Here is a 21,078-nt window from a genome sequence, read left to right on the forward strand (position 1 = left end):
AATATTTTTAATGCAATGTTAAATTGGATCTCAATAAGCAAGGGTGTTTAAGATTACTGGGGGTAGGCAGGAATGCATAATTTGACAATTAGGTTGTCTGTTATCTTATTGAATGGCAGTGCTAGCTCAAGGGGCCAATTCTGTTCCTGTGTCTTTGTTCCCTTTCGCCATAGTTTCATTTTACCTTTGGCATATATGGCTTCTACCATGTGAGCTTGAAATCCCACTACCTATCTTAGCTTCTTAAAACATATCCTTTTAAATAAAATTTTGATTATCCTACCTAATAGAAACATAGAAAATAGGTGCAGATGTAAGCCATTCGGCCCTTTGAGCCAGCATCGCCATTCAATATGATCATGGTTGATCATCCAGAAATAGTACCCTGTTCCTGCTTTCTCCACATATTCCATGATTCCATGAGCCCTAAGAGCTATATCCAACTCTCTCTTGAATACCTGTGAATTGGCCTCCACTGCCTTCTATGGCAGAGAATTCCACAGATTCACAACTCTCTGGGTGAACAGGTTTTTCCTCATCTCAGTCCTAAATTCTTAAACTAAATTCTTAAACTGGACCCCCCCCCCAACATGGGGAACATTTGTCCTGCTTCTAGCCTGTCCAATCCCTTAATAATTTTATATGTTTCTATAAGATGCCCTCTCATCCTTCCAAATTCCAGTGAATATAAGCTCAGTCAATCCATTCTTGCATCCATTTTTGTCTGATTAAGACATAGAAGGGATGTTTCTCAATGTTAAAAAAATGCCACTAAACCTTTGTGGATGATTGGATTAGTTGGCCACTGCAAATTGAGCCTAGTGTGTAGGTGAATGGTAAAATTAATGGGAATGTGCAGACAATAATTGTTTTTATTATTTTAGGATTTGTGAAAATGGGCAATTGATACCTGGCGTAGAGGAATGGCCTGTATCTAAACTGTACCTCTTTGCTCTTATATAAATGAAGAGCCAATCACATTATTACATGTAGACACAAAATGCTGGAGTAACTCAGCGGGACAGGCAGCATCTCTGGAGAAAAGCCTCTCTGGAGAAACGCTTCTCTGGAGAAACCCGCTAAGTTACTCCGGCATTTTGTGTCTACCTTCGATTTAAACCTGTATCTGCAGTTCTTTCCTACCCATAATTGCATGTGCCTGACAGCATCTGGTCAACATTCAAAGATAGGTCGAGAAAAGTGAGAACATCTTTTAAACCAGAGGCATGTTAATAGATACTTTTGATTACCTTCTAATTTGTGCATCCTGGTTTCTCTCACACTTCTTATATTATTTCTAGCCTGAAAGTATATGTTTAGGTTTATCATTGTCACCGCTTATTATTACCTAGGTACCGTGAAACGGTTTTGCATGCTATCTAAACAGATCAGATATACTATACATACAGTGCCTCCATAATGTTTGGGACAAAAAACGATCATTTATTTATTTGCCTCTGTACTCCACAATTTGAGATTTGTAATAGAAAAAAAAAAAAATCACATGTGGTTAAAGTGCACATTGTCAGATTTTATTAAAGGCCATTTTTATACATTTTGGTTTCATCATGTAGAAATTACAGCAGTGTTTATACATAGTTCCCCCATTTCAGAGCACCATAATGTTCGGGACACAGCAATGTCATGTAAATGAAAATAGTCATGTTTAGTATTTTGTTGCATATCCTTTACATGCAATGACTGCTTGAAGTCTGTGATTCATGCACATCACCAGTTGCTGGGTGTTTTCTCTGGTGATGTTCTGCCAGGCCTGTATTGCAGCCATCTTTAGCTTATGCTTGTTTTGGGGGATAGTCCCCTTCAATTTTTTCTTCAGCATATAAAAGGCACGCTCAATTGGGTTCAGATCGGGTGATTGACTTGGCCACTCAAGAATTGACCATTGTTTAGCTTTGAAAACTCCTTTGTTACATCTTGCAATGTAGTCTCTGTGTTTCTGTTCATGAAGTCTTATGCGGACAGTGGTCATTGACAAATCCAAACCTGACTCATGATCAAAGTGTTTCTGATCTGTCAGACAGGTGTTAGGGGATTTTTCTTACTATGGAAATAATTCTTCAGTCAACAGCTGTGGAGTGCTTCCTTGGCCTGCCAGTCCCTTTGTGTTTAGTAAGATCACCGGTGCTCGCTTTCTTCTTAATGATGTTCCAAACAGTTGATTTTGGTAAGCCTAACGTTTGGCTGATGTCTAACAGTTTTATTGTTTTTCAGTCTCACAATGGCTTATTTGACTTTCATTGGCACAACCTTGGTCCTCATATTGATAAACAGCAATAAAAGTTTCCAAAGGTGATGGAAAGACTGGAGGAAAGACTGGGTGCTGAGAGCTCTCATATACCTGCATTAAGGAGGCAATTAAACACACTGGAACAACTACAAACACCTGTGAAGTCATGTGTCCCAAACATTATGGTGCCTTGAATTTGGAGGACTATGTATAAACACAGTAGTAATTTCTACATGGTGAAACCAAAATGTATAAAAATACTCTTTAATAAAATCTGGCAATATGCACTTTAACCACATGTGATTTTTTTCTACTACAAATCTCAAATTGTGGAGTACAGAGGCAAATAAATAAATGATGGGTCTTTGTCCCAAACATTATGGAGGGCATTGTGAATACAATCAAGTCAAACTCAAGTACAATAGATAGAGCAAGGGGAAGACAGAGATGACACAATATAGTTCTCAGCATTGTGACCCATCAGTTAGCATTTAATACAGACATCTACTAATGATGTTGAGAAGAACTGATGCCATTAAATTGGATCTTAATGATTTTGTTCTTCTTCATCTTGAACGAAGGCAGGTGGTTCAAAATCAGGGTTAACCTAGAGAGAGATTCCGAACAAACACGACTGCACAAATCAGCTACCATTGTGGAATATTCCAAAGATAATCCAAGGATTCAACTAAGATTGTCTAATGCAAAATATGTTTACATTTATTCAAAATTAGGTCAGAAATGTTTCAAGATTTAATGACTTAATTGAAATTTAGCAGCAATTTGGCGTTTTTTATGGTTTTAGACATCATTAGTGGAAATGGTCTGATACATTCAACAATATGTTGCAAATGAAGCTTTTTTGAATATTCCAAGAAATTTATTTATGAATGCAAAACCTAGGAAGGATTCCTCTCAACCAGGATAACATAAATAACATGCCTCCATCTGAAATAGTCAATTTTAAGATCGCCCGTTTTAAATCAGGCCCTGTAATTTTATGCAATCCCAATTTCCTTTATCCAAAATAGGCTCCTAGTTTTTCAGTTCAGAACCAATGCTTTGGAATTTCTCTAAAATCTCTACGTGTTTCTTCTCTTAGGATGCGCCTTGAAACTGGCCTCTTTGACCATTTTGGTGACCAGCCCTTGCATATTTATTTTTTGAAAAGACACAAAATGCTGGACTAACTCAGCAGGTCAAGTAGAATCTCTGGAGGACATTAATAGGTGATGTTTTGGGTTGAGACCCGTATTCAGACTGATTGCAGTAGTGAGGAACAAAGATCCTATAGCGAGGAAAAAGCTGGAAGAGGGGTAGAGGTACACTGCTCCTCCCTCTCTTCCAACTTTCCCCCCCTACTCCAATCAGGGTCAATCATCTCTAATATTAATGAAAGGGTCCCAACCTTATCTTATTCATAACCTCCAGGGATGCTGTTTGATTCCTCGAGTAATCCAGCACTTTATCTGTTTATTATATATTTTTGTAAACCAGCAGCTGTAGTCCTTTGTGTCTACCATATATTTATGTTGTTTGACCAGACTCCTTTGAAGGATCGTGGGATATTTTATTACATAAAAAGGCCCTTTATAAATATTAAATTGTCACTGAAGGACTGCAACCCAAGTTGGGAGACCAAGATGACCCATGTGTGAAATTATTTCTATTCAACTTACTTATTTCTAAATACCGGCTTCAGTCCGAGTGGATGTTACTGCTGATAAAGCAAGTAATAAATCTGTGTTTAATACTCTGTGTAGCGGTTTCTGGAGCTTATTGAAAATGTTAATGTTATACTTAAATTAAAAAGAACTATTCATTTAAATACAGGGGCAGTGATATTACACTACTTAAGATCAACTACTGACAATGTCTTCTGCTTGTAAAATACTGCAAAACTGATGTCCAAATTTTGGAATAATTAATATTAAAAGAGCCATATTTTACTGCTAATACCAACTAGTCTGCTACTGCATCCCACTTCCAGGTCAATGAGCTGTGTTTCAAACCCTGCATGTTTCTGCCAGATGATTGAGAATGTAAGCTATATATAACACCCCAGAGTACAGACTTGTGGATATTTTTTTCTCAAATATCAACTCCCCTATTGCAACATTGCGTAGATTATTTCAATATTCCCTGCTGACCAGAGTTATTGTGAATGTTTACAACACATAGTATCAATCTCTATATCTGTGGGTGGATTTGGGCGCGTCACTAAACATAAAGTTCTCAGCTGGTCAAAAGCCACAGACTGGAAGCCTCGCTCAAGTGGAACATTTTAACGTGAAGAAAAGTCTACTTGCCCTTTATCGTAGTTTAGCTTCATTAAAGATTGACAGAACCTGAAGTGGTTGACCCGGCAGCAGAGTTTTATTTTTAAGGCACAGCACAGCGTATGGTCAGTGCGCCCCTTCGTTATTACATCGTCAGCAACACGTTGGCGCCGGTATCCAAGATCAGCGGCAGCAATTTTATCACAGAACGTGGCCAGTTATCAACAGAAATGCAGCAGGAAGCCACTTCTGTCAGGGAGTCAAGGCCAAAGGTCAGGCAGCTATCGCATACAAACAGGATGCTGTCAGCTTTTCCCGATTGAACCACGGTTCAGATCGCGTTACTATGATGAGTGCTGAAGAGTAACAATCATCTCTAATATTAATGATTCGGTGGGAGTATTGACAACTATAGGTAGGATATGCTGTGGACGTCATGAAGGACGTTTTCGGGGAAATGAGTTGTTAAACCAGAGGACGAAAATTATATATACTAAAATGAGCCACTAGTTTGACTAGTCATCGTGGGAAGTGACTTCAGCAACTGGGGGCAAGTGCACCATGGGGCGAGCGCGTTAAATCATATTAAAAAAACAACCAGTTAGAAACCATGCAAGGCGTACGAGGCATGCAAAATCCGGGGTGAAAGTACAATCCAATATTCATACCCAAGAAAGATGATGGTAAATTGTATATTTGCAATTTTACAAGAAAGTCGGTTGTAAAATTATCTTGTTGCGGTATAGATCCCATCTTCCAGTTTACACGGCACACAGTTGATAAACAAAAATACCCAGCAGAGTTTATTCACAGGAGTTATAACTCCGCTATCTTGCCCACGGTATGCAAAATGTCACATGGCCTTGTGACTGAGTGAGTTGGTTACTCAAACATAATTAGTATTTTTGTTAAGCAGTATATTTAACTCCTCTCCGTCCCAATTATCCCAACCCCGCACGGAATCGCAAACAATACAAGAGCACTACGCCCATCCAAGCTAAACCAGTTTATATTTGACTTCAATTGAAATGCAAAAGAATTGGAACTATGAATATACATTTGATTTAACCTTTTTATCAATACCTTTCTTAAATGAGCAGGGATATACTCATGCCAAAAAGATGAACTATCTAAAGACACATTTCTAACCTGCTTAACAGTTTAAAGCAAGCAAAATAGTCACACATTCCAAACTATATTCAAATAATTTCTTCTTACTGCTTAAAAAACCCTCCATTTCCCAAACGTTTCACTTATTTAATATGATAATCCGCAAATTTGTAAACTCATCATTGTAAACAAAATACCCATTTAGGAATTATTCTTGTTATCTCCCCACCAGTTCCTGCTGGAATCTATGCAACTCAGTATCCTCAGTGTTTAGTTTTGTACTCTATTAGGCCAGCATTAATAAGGAATGTATTTTCTTTCATGTGGCTGTGGTTTCTCTAAGCAAATCAGTAAATTACTAATCGAACCCCACATCATCGTTTTGTAAATTCTAAAACAACATTGTACATGCTCCTCTTTCCCATAAAAGATTGATACAATTATTCACAAATCATCACACTTTAAAAAAAAAATGAAGGTAACTACAACACTAATAGCAGCATACCAAACAGGTATTCACTCAGACATACTGATTAGAAAATACAACACATTTGGTGCCATTTATTAGTTTGCAAAATTTTCTTTTTTTAATCCAAAATCTTGAATTTTCTCTTGAATTTCACTTGGAATAAGTCTCTCAATATACACCAAAGTTTTGTTGTAGATCAATTCTTCATAAATGTGTTCATGTTAAACACAGAAGTCAGCAAACTACACCACTGCAATTTCAACATCTCAAACCAGGAAGCAAGTATTCAATAAATAGGTTCTCTCTGGCCTGCAGCAAGCGTGAACTAATCTGCACCTGAAATTTAAACAGCCAGGGAATATTACATAAGGTTCCATTTTAGTTGGTGTTTCCTGACAACCCCAATAAACACACCGACCAGTTGACATTAGCCCAAGGAATTTTTTGAATAAATAATACTTTGAATAAATGTAATTATTTATATCTGGGAATAAAATTGGTCCCTCCTTGAGATGTCACCTTGGCTGACAAGGACATCGCCTGCATTCAGTGCCAAACGTTTACGGTGTTAATGAAAAGTGGAGCAAATTATCGGCAAGATTTGATGACACCATGACCGTGGACACGAGGAGGTCGGGGAGGCTGAGAAAGACCCAGAAGCTTCTTCCTTTTTTGACTTTCATTATATTGCTGCCATCTGAAGGCAAAAAAAAAAAGTGGCCCAACAACACACCAATCAGCCAATCATTAAAAAAAAAGGAAAATTAACGCCATTTAACTCGTAAAGGTACAGGAACTTGCGTTGTTGAGCGATTGTTACAGCGTCATGTAGTCTAAGCCCACCTTCCCTTTAACATTAGGGTCTTTGAAGGCGCTCGCCCTCTTGCTGACTCAACCACACTTCATTGGACACTTGTCCCGCCTCTTCCCACCTACGTCGCATTCAATCCGATCCTTGGCTTCTCATTGGCCAATCGCCCTGTCGCACGCGCAACCCTGGCCGGCTAATAGGTTTGGTTGCACCGCGTCGCGTGCGCGCCTCCCATCACTTCCTCTCGGCGCTTTGGATTGTGGGGGCTGCAGTCCATTGCTCCGCGCTGCCAGGCAACCGTACGGCAGCCGCAGAACTACAGCTCCCGGCAACCGCCGCGTCGCGCCTGCGCGCTCCCCCACCACGGTCAGTCGGGGGGCGAAACGTAAGCAAATGTACAGTATAGAGTACAGTAGGTAGCGAGAAGCCGGCTGGTGCGCCGATTTCCGCATCACAACACGCTTTAAACGTCGTTATTACCTCGGGTCTGAGGCGTTCAGGCGGCCTTGGTAAGGTAGAAGCGAAGGCTGAGCAGGTACCTGGTGGTCTCGAGTCTGGTTGTGTTCAGGCCCAGGTTAGATGTGTCACCCACACTCACTCCCTCCCTCTCACTGTTACTATCTGCCAATAGCCCGTATGTAACTCACTCCCTTCCTGGTTCCCCAGGCCCTCCCCCCTCTTAAAGCGGTCTTGTGCCCTCCCTCCGAGTCTCAGGGTCCTACTTCCTCAGCATGATGTTCTCTTTACAAAACAAAATGCAGTGAACCAATAAACTGAACAGCTTCGCATCCCAAATCATTACTATCTCCTTTTTTCTATTATAAGGGTCTCAAGTGTCCCCCCTCACCCTCCCCCCCTCAACACCCACCCTCACTCTTAAAGCTGTAAAGTATCCTTCCCGTTGTCGTGGTCCTAGCCTCTCCCTTCACTAAGTAAACCAGAATCAATTTATCTCAAAATACATTTGATTTTCTTGTGTGTTGTTGCAGGTGCAATAATGGGTCTCCCTGCTGTGTCCCACAGCTTTCCCAACATCTAAAATGTCATGGCTCCCTTCTTGGGGCTAGACTGTGATATTTGGTAAAATATCATTTTAAACAAAGGGGTAACCAGTGGGACATTGTGTTGGCTGCAAGGTTTATTATTGGGGTTGTCCAATTGCATCTAACAGATTTTAATCAGAAGATTCAAAATGATACATGAATTATACCATTATTAAATGGGTGGTTGTAGTTTTTGTTTGAACATGCTGAAGCAAGAACAAAAGGTCTTGCTCTTCACAAGATACTTGCATGAAATCACAACTCATCCATCTAGATAAACAGTTCACACCTATAATTGCTGAATCTTAAATTATTCTGTGATTTTATTTCCACTATTCTGCACAGTCCTTTCCAAATTTTTGCATCAGAAAATTCTACTTTATATTACATTTCTGTGAATCATCTGTTCAATTTTGTAAATGCAAGTTATGGTTGATACCAGTACACTAGTCTCATTTCAGCTATATTGCTTTGTAATTTAATGGATATTAACCTATTGCGTCCCACAAACTATCGTACATGAGATGTTTTCTATTCAGATTAATAAAAAACCCATAGATCTCCAGTCATAACCCAAATCTTGGACTCCAGGCATTGTTTTTGATCAAGGATCTTTGACCTGAAATGTTATCACTGTTTCTCTTTCCACAGATGCTGTCTAGCTTGCTGAGTGTTTCTAGCACTTTCTGTTTTTACTTTGACATTGGACATCCGTTTCTAATTGATTGCTTGAGTCTTAGCGGATAGAGCTGACAACAATACTCCAGATACCATTTGGCCGAAACACCATATGGATAAGTTAAACCTGCTTTGGCCCAACAGCTCCAGACTCTTCCCTTTGTTAAGCCAGGCTCGGCATTGTTAGATATGCTAACTATTACACCATAGAAATTGGATCTGTTATTGCACACTTTACATGTACAGATCTTGCGGAAAGTTAGATTGCTCGTCCAACTTAATGAAGGCAAGCGCGCCAAACACCTTTTCACCACACTGTCCACTTGACTCACAACCTTTAGTGAAACATGCACCTAATCTCCCAGATCTCTGTTCTGCAACAATTTGCAATGCTCCATCATTTACTGTTTAAGTCCTATCCTGGTTTGACATACTAAAAGAGCAACAACTCATATTCCATTTGCCATTACTTGTCCCACTTTCCCAACTGATCTAGAGCATATCGTAAACTTAGATAACCTTTCTCACTGTCTACTATGCCGTATATTTTGGTGTCATTTGCAAATTTACTAAGAATGTTAATTACATTATCACCCAAATCGTTAATGTATGTAACAAATAGCATGGGACCCAACACCGGCCCCTATGGCATATCATTAGTCACAGGCCTCAAATTGGGAAAACAACCCTCTACAACTACCCATTGACTCTTTCTTTGTTAATTTTCAATCCAATTGGCTAGCTCAAGGGGCTGTCCCACTGTATGAGCTAATTCAAGAGCTCTCCCGAGTTAAAAAATATATATAATCAAATTCGTGGTAAGCACGTAGAATGTACGGAGCGGGTACGTCGGAGGTAGAGTTCGGGGATAAGGCTACGGTACGCCTCGAACAAGGATTGTTCAACATACCCTACAAAGAGGCAGGCATAGCTGGGGCCCTTGCACGTGCTTATAGCTACGCCTTGAATTTAGGAACAGAATGAGGAACAGTTATGCAGCCAATTTGAGTTTACGATTGAACGCCTTACTAGGAAATTGGCTGCAGGTCTGCTCCTCAATCCAATCACTGCTCACTGTCCTGCAACTCCTGATCTTCAGTACTGGTGAACAATGAAACAATAGACGCGCAATAACTGTTTATTAGTTAAATAAATGTTCTTAGGATTTTATTTTGAAAAGGGACTTTGCTGCTTTATATTGAGTACTTTTCAATTTGATTGAATCATATTAGATATAGAGACCCATTGTTTCTGCTTGTTTGTGTCGAACCTATTTCCACATACCTCAACTCTATCCTATCCCCCCTGGTTAAATCCCTCCCTACCTATGTCCAAGACACCTCACACGCTCTTCGTCTCCTCCATGACTTCCATTTTCTAGGCCCCCATTCCCTCATCTTCACCATGGATGTCCAGTCACTCTACATCTCCACCCCCCACCAGGAGGGTCTTAAAGCCCTCCGTTTCTTCCTCGACCGCAGAACCAACCAATCCCCGTCTACCGATACTCTTCTCCACCTAGCGGAGCTGGTCCTTACCCTCAAGAACTTTTTGTTTGATGCCTCCCATTTTCTCCAAATCCAAGGCGTAGCTATAAGCACGTGCAAGGGCCCCAGCTATGCCTGCCTCTTTGTAGGGTATGTTGAACAATCCTTGTTCGAGGCGTACCGTAGCCTTATCCCCGAACTCTACCTCCGCTACATTGACGACTGCATTGGTGCTACCTCCAGCACCCATACAGAACTCACTGACTTCATCCATCTCACCACTAACTTCCATCCGGCACTCAAATTCACCTGGACCATTTCCGACATCTCCCTACCGTTTCTAGACCTCACTATCTCCATCGCAGGTAACAGACTACTGACCAACATCTATAAACCCACTGACTCCCATGGCTATCTGGACTACACTTCTTCCCACCCTGCTTCCTGCAAGGACTCCATCCCCTACTCCCAATTCCCCCGTCTAGCTGCATCTGCACCCAGGATGAGGTGTTCCAAACCAGGGCATCGGAGATGTCCTCATTCTTTAGGGAATGTAGATGAGGCTACATTCGATTGTAGATGAGGCTCTCACCAGGGTCTCTTCTATACCCCGTAACTCTGCTCTCATTCCCCATCCCCCCCCCCCCCCACTCGTAACAAGGGCAGAGTCCCGCTTGTCCTTAACTTCCACCCTACCAGCCGTCACATACAACAGATAATCTTCCGACACTTTCACCACCTCCAACGGGATCCCACCACTGGCCAAATCTTCCCATCTCCTATTTCGGCTTTCCACAGAGACCGCTCCCTCCGTAACTCCCTGATCAATGCGCCCCTTCCCACCCAAACCACCCCCCTCCCCTGGTACTTTCCCTTGCAACCACAGGAAATGCTACACTTGTCGCTTTACCTCCCCCCTTGACTCCATCGAAGGACCTAAGCAGTCTTTCCAGGTGCGACAGAGGTTCACCTGCACCTCCTCCAACCTCATCTATTGCATCTACTGATCTAGGTGTCTGCTGCTCTACATCGGTGAGACCAAGCGTAGGCTTGGCGATCGCTTCGCCCAACACCTTCGCTCAGTTCGCAATAACCAACCTGATCTCCCGGTGGCTCAGCACTTCAACTCCCCCTCCCATTCCGAATCCGACCTTTCTATCCTGGGCCTCCTCCATGGCCAGAGTGAGGCCCACTGTAAATTGGAGGAGCAGCACCTCATATTTCGTTTGGGTAGTTTACACCCCAGCCGTATGAACATTGACTTCTCCAATTTCAAGTAGTCCTTGCTTTCTCCCTCTTTCCCCTCCCCTTCCCAGCTCTCCCACAGCCTATGTTTCCGCCTCTTCTTCCCGCCCCCACATCAGTCTGAAGAAGGGTCTCGACCCAAAACGTCACCTTTTCCTTCGCTCCATAGATGCTGCCTCACCCACTGAGTTTCTCCAGCATTTCTATCTACCTTAGATTATTATGCATGGTGTATTTAAAATAAATTGCATGGCTCTAAATTATTTTGGAAGATATTGGAACAACTTGGTATCACCATTAACTGTCACATTACAATAAATAAACCATTCATCCTTGGTTGTCTCCGAGGTACAAAGTTATGGGGTCCAGGGTCTTGAGCATTAAAGCTAGGCTGACACTCCACTACAGGAGCAAAATAGTTCTGTCCCATTCTATTAGAAATATTGTCATGTGGATGAGATGTTAAAGCACAGAGCAGTTTACTATCTCAGCCGGCATGAATGATCTCATGGGATCATGGCACAAAGAAATTGATTTCTGTAATTCAGCAAAACGTTACTTCAATTGGTAGAAAACACTTTTGGGATGCCATGTCTTTATAGTAACAAGGTAAACATAGGACTTTTATTTTATCAAGGGAAAAAAAAACATATAAATAATTTGCAATGTGAGTTTTCTGTGTGTGTGCGCTTCTGAGTCATATCAGGATATTAAAATTAAGAATAGGTCACCTGGCCATTTGAACCGCTCTACAATTCAGTACGAATATGGTGAATTTACTGCAACTCTAATGTGCTCAACTATCCCCATTTCCTCTCATTTCTAGTTTAATCTATCTCAGTTTTCAATATATGCCATAATCAAGCCTTCACTGCCTCTGGGATCTCTTCATCCTATGAGTGAAGACATTTATTTTCAACTCAGTCAAAAATTGGTGACCCCTTATTCTGAATCTGCGACGACCCAAGAAGCTGAAGGTGCTGGTATTTTGAAGAAAATAAAGTGCTGGAGTCTGAGGAAGGGTTCTCCAACGCTTTGTGTTTTGCTCTGAGTCTGCGACCCCTGGCTCTAGGCTACCCCTGGCTCTAGACTACCCAACGAGGCGCGCCCTCCTTGCATCCTGAAAAAGCCGACAAGAAATTTGAATATTTCAATAAGATCATCATCCATTCTAATAAATTCTAAACACTATATGCTTAGTCTACTGACTCTTTTCTCATACAGAAAACTCAAATGGATTTGGAAGACTTTTCAATCTTAACTCAGTGTTAAGTTTATCTATGTGTAAGGTCATAGAGTCATAGAGTGATACAGTGTGGAAACAGGCCAACAAGTCCCAGCTACACTAGTCCGACCTGCGTTTGGTCCATATCCCTCCAAACCTGTCCTATCCATGTACTATTTCATAAATGTTGGGATAGTCCTAGCCTCAACTACCTCCTCTGGCAACTTTGTGTGAAAAGGTTACCCCTCAGATTTCTATTAAATCTTTTCCCCTTCACCTTAAACTTATGTCCTCTGGTCCTCGATTCACCTATTCTGGGCAAGAGACTCTGTGGATCTACCCAATCTATTCCTCTCATGATCTTATACACTTAAAAAATTGCAACATTTAGTTTAATTTAGAGATACAGTGCGGAAACAGGCCCTTCGACGCACTGAGTCCGCACCGACCAGCGATCCCCGCACATTAACACTATCTTACACACACTAGGGACAATTTACATTTCTACCAAGCCAATTAACCTACAAACCCGTACATCCCGAGTGTGGGAGGAAACCGAAGATCTTGGAGAAAACCCACGCGGTCACGGGAAGAACGAACCAACTCCGTCCAGACAGCACCCGTAGTCGAAATAACCTCAAAAGACATGAAAGATGCTAAATAAAATCAAGACATTTCTGTTTAAAGTTTTGCTATGTGATTCTGAAAATACAAATATAATGGGGGAAAAAATCACCATAATAAACAATCACTGGCACTTTCAGATTTTCACAACAACACCATGGACTTTGATGAATGACAGGCTAACAGATTGCTATGTGTGTCGGACTGAAATTTTATTCAGATGAAAGCAGTATTGCTATGCAATAGTTGGTTTGAGGGAATAATTACCTTACAGTACTAACTGCTGTGATATTTTCTGCAGCTATCTTCACTTATCTATTGCTGAATTTATGTGAAGCATTCTCACTCCCACATTCGAACCCATTCTTTAGGAACTACTGTATATAGAGAATGCATCCACTTTCTTTACTATTTTATGCTATCAGCTGATTCCTGATTCCAACATAAATGGGATGTTCAGTTTGGGTTGTTTTGCTGGATTGCTGAAAGTACAGGTCAGTGATAACCAGCAGAGCTGGGAAAAGATTGAGCTGATCTGCATGTTATTAATAAATTAAAAAATACATGCATCTTTAAATCAAATGCAAGTTTATGGAGAGCTATCAAAGCAGATATGTGCCTGCTGTGTTTGTCCTAGGTGCAAATAATGCTTTTGAAGCCGCCATTGAGTTACTGCAGTGTATTGTCTAAATGGTACGTACTGCAGCCATGCTATCTTGCTGGTGGCAGGAGTGATTGCTTACAGTAGTGAGTAAGGTGGTAATCAAGTGACGATTGTGTTGAGAGGTTCTTCTTTCTCATTGCTTAATTTAGTGAAGAATTGCTTTGTGCATACACATTTGAAATCTCCCAATCCTTCATCAATGCAACTTGAAAAGGATTAGTAGCATTGCATTTCCATAGGATGGAATTTGCAGGATTAATACAAGCTTATCTAATCAGCACGAGGGAGTGTTTTTGCAAGCATAACTCTGACCCCTGGCTTAGACTATACTCATTTCAGTTAACATCATTTCATTGATATACTGGTCTCTGGAGATGCACCTGTCCCAACTCAGTCAATTGTCAGAAATTGCAAGCATAAAATGTCCTTGGCCCTTGTGAAAGGGCAAAGTGAGCCTGAAATGCTGAGAATGTCTGATGCCCAGTGCATAAAATATTTATCTTTAAATTGTATTATCTAAGTCACATATTTTAATTATTTATATCTTATCAGGGAAATTATACACAAAATACAACCAATATACCTGTTAATATATAACCAAAGTGTACGTTGTTAAAAATGATAACCCCAAATGGTGTCATTCGCATGTACCCATGGCGATAAATGAAAAGATACTACCATTTTGTTAATTATTTTTCAGGATGTGGTGTCGCTGACAGGGCCTGTGTTAATTGCCCATTCTGAATTGCCTTTGCAAAGAGCATTTTCTTAAACCACTACAGTCCTTCTGGTGAAGCAACACCCACGACACAGGGAGATTCAGAGTTATGTACCAGTGAGGATGAATGGCCGTTGTGCAACATACAAGTAAAAATGTTTCCATGCATTTGCTGCCTTTGTTTTGGTGGCTGGTAGAGGTTGTGAGAATCCTAGGTGAATCATGGCAACTGATTTTGTATATGGTGCTATGCCATGACCCTATAGCATCACTGATGGTGGATAGAATGAATAGTCAGGGTGTTGGATCAATTGTGAAACAAGCAGGCTTTATTATCAGAGCTTCTTGAGTGTTGTTAGTGCTCCTTTTATTCTGGCAGCATTTCATCACATGCCTGAAATGTCTTGTAGATGATGGAAAGCCTTTGAGGAGATGAGACAATCGCCTTCAAATACCTGGCTATGATCTGCTATTGTTGCCACAGTATTTATGCTTGGTCTAGTCGCGTTTCTGGAGAGCATAGGCCCCCAGAATGTCGATGGGAGGGAAATTAGCGATGATATTGCCATTGTATGTCAAAGGTAGTCAAATAGAGCAAAAAGCAGACTGCCGAGAGAATTTGTGGGTCAAACAGCATCTGTGGAGGCAAATACAAGGTAAACATTTCACTTTGGATCCCTGCATCAGCACTGAGAGTATTAAAGGATGATAGCTGGTATAAAGAGGAGAGAGGGAGGGGTGAGACAGGCTGGTAGCTCATTGATGAAGCAACTGAAGATGGTTGGGATCGGCACTTTGCCTCATGGATCTCCTTGAAAGATGTCTTGGTTTATTCTACAACATTTACATTTAAAATTTGAAAGCGTTACATAGTCCTGTTATAAGGAAAATCTTATCTCTGTTGCCTCATATATTTGATTAATGTGAAGGTAAACAGTACTTTCCCCCACCATAGTAAAATAACTGAGAGGACTTGCATTTCTAAATAATATTTTGTGACCATAGGATGTTGCAAAACACATTTTTGACAATAAATTACTTTTGAATTCTAGGCCCTTCTTTGATGTAGTTTATGTGACAACCAATTTGCACAAATAGCTATACGACAATAACAATGCAGGGCTAAAAATTACTTATGACACCAACTCCACCTATTTTTCCAAAATAGTTCCATTTGATCTTAATACCCAGCTTTGACTATCTTTGGAACACCCTACTAATATCACTAGTGTAGCACACCCTTATATGAGGCATCGTGCCAGATTTTATGCTCAAGCCTCTGCAGTAGTTCTTGTTCACATAATCTTCTGATACGAGTGCCATCACTGAATCAAGACTGACATCTGCAGGCCATGCATGGCTAAATTATTTTGGAGTTTGCAAAAGTGTACAGATAAGTCAGATTTAATGGCAATATCTGCTGCTAATTATTTTTGCCCTGAGAGACTAACATATTTCTGTGGTAATATTTCAAATGGCAATGTTAAAAACCTAAATGGATAGCGTGCAAACCAAAGTTTTTCACTGTTTTTCTGTACATGTGACTATAGTACCAAATCAAGGAACATAAACTGAAATAGATTTTTTTTAAATTCCAACACTGGCCGATTTTCTTTTTTTGCTAGCTTAGAGCTGAACGAAAGAAGAAAAGTTTTTTTTAAAAACACATGTCTAAAATGGAGAGGCCAAAGATGTACACTGGGCATAGGAAAAGGAGGAAAAGGCATGTTGAAAATCGTCCATTTTTAAAATTAGAAATGCATATCGATTGTGTAAAGGTTTTAGGTTTTATAAGACAACATTCAAATACATACACACTCTACATAAATTCAGGACCCAAAATCAACATTTCTTGAAAAAACGAAATAGCTACATATTTGTTGTAGGGAATTCAGCTATTTAGCTATTACTAAAGATTTTAAAGAAATTAAAACTGATCAGGGTGAGTCAACATTGCTTTCTGATAGGGAAAACATGTGTTGTCAGCTTAATAAAGTATTTATCTATCTATCTATCTATCTATCTATCTATCTATCTATCTATCTATCTATCTATTGCAGTTCTTTTAAAAAGGTAATGTGCATGTAAAAGGATGAAATAAAGCAGAATTGGTGGATGTACCGTAAGATTCTCAGAAGGCATTTGATAAGATACCACATCAAAGATGATTGGGGAAAAGAAAACATCTGAGTCTCGGACGTGTTTTTTTCTGGTGGAAAACAATGCTGATGACACAAAAGTGGAAGAATAAGTTGTGAAGTAGACATAAAAAGGACATAAAAAGCTCTAGATTAAGTGAGTGTGCAAAGATCTGCCAAAAGGAGATAATATGCAAAATGTAGAGTTAGCAATTTTGCATCGAAAAAAAATTTGCATATAAAATAAAAAATGATCTTATCTAAGTGGTGAGATGTTGCTGTGGGATCCTTTACACCCAGGTGACCTGGCGTCGATTTGCTAAGGCTGGATTATAGATAGAAACATAGAAAATAGGTGCAGGAGTAGGCCATTCGGCCCTTCGAGCCTGCACCGCCATTCAATATGATCATGGCTGATCATCCAACTCAGTATCCTGTACCTGCCTTCTCTCCATACCCCCTGATCCCTTTAGCCACAAGGGCCACATCTACCTCCCTCTTAAATATAGCCAATGAACTGGCCTCAACTACCTTCTGTGGCAGAGAATTCCAGAGATTCACCACTCTCTGTGTAAAAAATGTTTTTCTCATCTCTGTCCTAAAAGATTTCCCCCTTATCCTTAAACTGTGACCCCTTGTTCTGGACTTCCCCAACATCGGGAACAATCTTCTTGCATCTAGCCTGTCCAACCCCTTAAGAATTTTGTAAGTTTCTACAAGATCCCCCCTCAATCTTCTAAATTCTAGCGAGTACAAGCCGAGTCTATCCAGTCTTTCTTCATATGAAAGTCCTGACATCCCAGGAATCAGTCTGGTGAACCTTCTCTGTACTCCCTCTATGGCAACAATGTCTTTCCTCAGATTAGGAGACCAAAAGATACAGCAAGAAATTCTAAAAGCTCTCAGAATATTATTATTCATTTCAAGGAGAATCGAGTACAAGAGGAGGGTGGTTATGCTTCCTTTTAGGGCATTAGTGAGAGGGGTAGTAAGGTACTGTGTAGGTCTTATTTACGGAGGAATATAACTGCATTGGAAACATTCAATTGATATCTGGAATGAGTCGATTGTCTTATGTCAAAAGGTTGGATAGGATAGGCTCGTATCCGCAGGAGTTAGGAGAGGCAACCTGATTGAAACGCAAGATTCTGACCAGTCTTATAGGATGATGTGAAAAGGGTGTTTCCACGTGTGCAAAAAACCAGAAGTTAGGGGTCACTGGTTAAAAGAAAGGGGTCTATAATTTAAGACAATTAAAGTAAAAAAATTTCTGAGGTTTGCAAGACTAGAATCTCTTCCTCAAAAGTGTTGGAACCAGAGCATTTGAATTTTTTTTAAGACAGCCATAACAGGTTCTTGATAAGTAAGTGGGTGAAAGATTACTGGGGATAGGCAGGAGTGTAGACATTAGGTTGCAATCAGATCAGCCTTGACCCAATTGGATGGCAAAGCAGGCTCAAAGGGTCTGTAGGCCTTTTGTTTCTCTGCTTTCATATGCTATGTGTAAAGAATAGCTTTCATATGCTATGTGTGTAAAGAATACTTCATTATTTTCAGATTATAAAGTTGTTCAGTAGCCATGTTATAAATGTGATATATTCCTTAAGATTTTGTTAGAAAGTAGATGGAATGTGGAAATTGTTGTTGTGTGGTACAGTTAAGACAAACAGCGTTTGAGAAAGCTACAGTAGATAAGTACATAGGGGAAAGGAACAGAAGAATTTGCTGAACTGGCGATTTGAAATGGGGTGAGAGTATAAAGAATGTGTGGAGTATAAACAACACCCTGTGCTGTATCAATGAAGCCAAATTGTGTATAGTTTATTAACCACTTTCATAACCAGTCTCCCACTTGCCCAGCCTCAGGGGTCCTCCTTTTCTCCTGCATTCTTTTCCGACTGGTATCTTTCATTCGACATTGCCTCCCTTTATTCTTCCTGCCATTTTTTTCTTTATTCTTCCTTCCTTTCACCCTACAAACAGCTTACTTTTTTTGCATATCTTTCATTCCTTTGGTCTTTCATCTCTCCACATCACCGTCTATATCCCTCGTTTCCCTTATCCCTAACCAGTCTGAAGAAGGGTCTCGACCCAAAATGTTACCTATTCCTTCTCTCCCAAGACGCTGCCTGTCCCGCTGAGTTATTCCAGCTTTTTGTGTCTATCTTCTGGGTAATCATGTTCGATATTCTCCAATGCTTTTCTGGATACTTCTGTTAAATATATTTGTTCGTGCACAGTTTATTAATAGCATTGAACACACATCCAATATCAGGATTTCACAGTGCAACACTTGCTTTAGTGTAACTTACAGAAATGCCTAACCAGCACAAAGACAATCGATAGACTTATAAATTTACCTCACCATATTTCCTTGCCCCAGTCCAACCCCCACCATCCCACCCATCACCTGATTGACACTTGTGGCATCGGTAGACCTGGTTAGGAGGGTGGAACATGCTCACCATAACACCATAACAATGGTGGCCGACTAGGAAAAGGGGAGATGCAGCGAGACCTGGGTGTCATGGTACACCAGTCATTGAAAGTGGGCATGCAGGTGCAGCAGGCAGTGAAGAAAGCGAATGGTATGTTAGCTTTCATAGCAAAAGGATTTGAGTATAGGAGCAGGGAGGTTCTACTGCAGTTGTACAGGGTCTTGGTGAGACCACACCTGGAGTATTGCGTACAGTTTTGGTCTCCAAATCTGAGGAAGGACATTATTGCCATAGAGGGAGTGCAGAGAAGGTTCACCAGACTGATTCCTGGGATGTCAGGACTGTCTTATGAAGAAAGACTGGATAGACTTGGTTTATACTCTCTAGAATTTAGGAGATTGAGAGGGGATCTTATAGAAACTTACAAAATTCTTAAGGGGTTGGACAGGCTAGATGCAGGAAGATTGCTCCCGATGTTGGGGAAGTCCAGGACAAGGGGTCACAGCTTAAGGATAAGGGGGAAATCCTTTAAAACCGAGATGAGAAGAACTTTTTTCACACAGAGAGTGGTGAATCTCTGGAACTCCCTGCCACAGAGGGTAGTCGAGGCCAGTTCATTGGCTATATTTAAGAGGGAGTTAGATGTGGCCCTTGTGGCTAAGGGGATCAGAGGGTATGGAGAGAAGGCAGGTACGGGATACTGAGTTGGATGATCAGCCATGATCATATTGAATGGCGGTGCAGGCTCGAAGGGCCGAATGGCCTACTCCTGCACCTAATTTCTATGTTTCTATGTTTCTAATGTGAACATTTGTAATAAGAGATGAGATAGATGGCTTATGTCTGGCCCATTTCCCACAATACCTGTGTTACAATCAACCATATTATTTTCACTTGGCCAGAAGGTCACAAGTAGAACATTACAATAAATTAATTTTCTCTTGAAATTTGTTGATCATTGCTTGACAGCTTTGTGGTCAAGGACCTGAACTTCAACAGCTTTTGCACCTGGGAGAGATGGGTAGAGGGAGATGATCCAGTATTCTGCAGTATCCGAAATCAGCTTACCCAGCTTACTGGCCAAACTCAGATATACCAGAGAAGGGAACAAATAAAACCTCAGCAAGCAGTAACACTCTTTGATATACCTACTAGACCAGGTGCGGACCCATTGGGTCTGTCACCAAGGCAATATTCCACCACTGACCATAGCCCCCAACTGTGCAGGCACGGCTGACGGGTTCCCGTTGTGACGCTAGAAATCCCCGTTGTCATGCGAGTCACGGCAACCTTCCCTCAACTGTGCAGGAGCGGCCGGCAAGTGGGAGTGCGACTACGACGTTTTTAAAGTTCAAAATGGCAATAACATGTGAAATATATGATCAATGTGAACACATCTCACTCTTCAGTCCCCTATTCCCCTCCTCCTTTATCCTCCCACTCCCCACCCTCCACCAACCCTCCTCTACTTCCTTCCCTCACCCCCTCCTTCCCCTCTTCGCCCTCCCCTCCTCCATTACCTCGCCATCCCTCTTCCTACCCCATCCTCCATTCACCCTCAGCACTCCCTCCCCCTCCTCTTCAGCCTCCCTCTTGCCTCCTCCCCTCCCCCACTCCCTCCCTTACCTCTCCCTCCCTCTCCTTCTCTCCACCCTCAGTCATTCCCTCCCTCCCTCCATAACCCCTCTCCCCTCACTACCCCCTCCATGCCCCCTACCATCCCTCTATCCCCCTGCTCCCCCACTCCTCACCTCCCCCTATTCCACCCCCACTCTCCCTCCTCACCTCCCCCACTGCCCTCCTCTCCCTCTATCCCCAACTCCCTACCTCCCCCACTCCTCTGCATCTATCCCCGCCTTATCCCCTCTCCCTCCTCACCTCCCGCACTTCCCCCTCCCTAC

At 41.3% G+C, this 21,078-nt stretch overlaps 1 protein-coding gene and 1 long non-coding RNA gene across 3 annotated transcripts in view; one reads left to right on the forward strand and one right to left on the reverse strand.

Annotated features, from left to right (window-relative positions):
• Positions 1–7,529, reverse strand: part of zbtb7a (zinc finger and BTB domain containing 7A) — a 148,136-nt gene extending 140,607 nt beyond the window's left edge. For both annotated transcript variants that reach the window (XM_033046696.1, XM_033046695.1), the window contains exon 1: positions 7,398–7,529. The gene's annotated coding sequence lies outside the window, so the exon portion shown is untranslated. The remainder of the gene's footprint in view (positions 1–7,397) is intronic.
• Positions 1,781–15,390, forward strand: LOC116989369. Its single transcript, XR_004416228.1, has 3 exons — positions 1,781–1,927; positions 8,552–8,556; positions 15,379–15,390. It is a non-coding gene; the product is annotated as an uncharacterized LOC116989369 (long non-coding RNA).
• The last annotated feature ends 5,688 nt before the right edge of the window (positions 15,391–21,078 follow it).

Source organism: Amblyraja radiata, chromosome 29 (assembly GCF_010909765.2).
Source record: "Amblyraja radiata isolate CabotCenter1 chromosome 29, sAmbRad1.1.pri, whole genome shotgun sequence".
Classification (NCBI taxonomy): Eukaryota; Metazoa; Chordata; class Chondrichthyes; order Rajiformes; family Rajidae; genus Amblyraja; species Amblyraja radiata.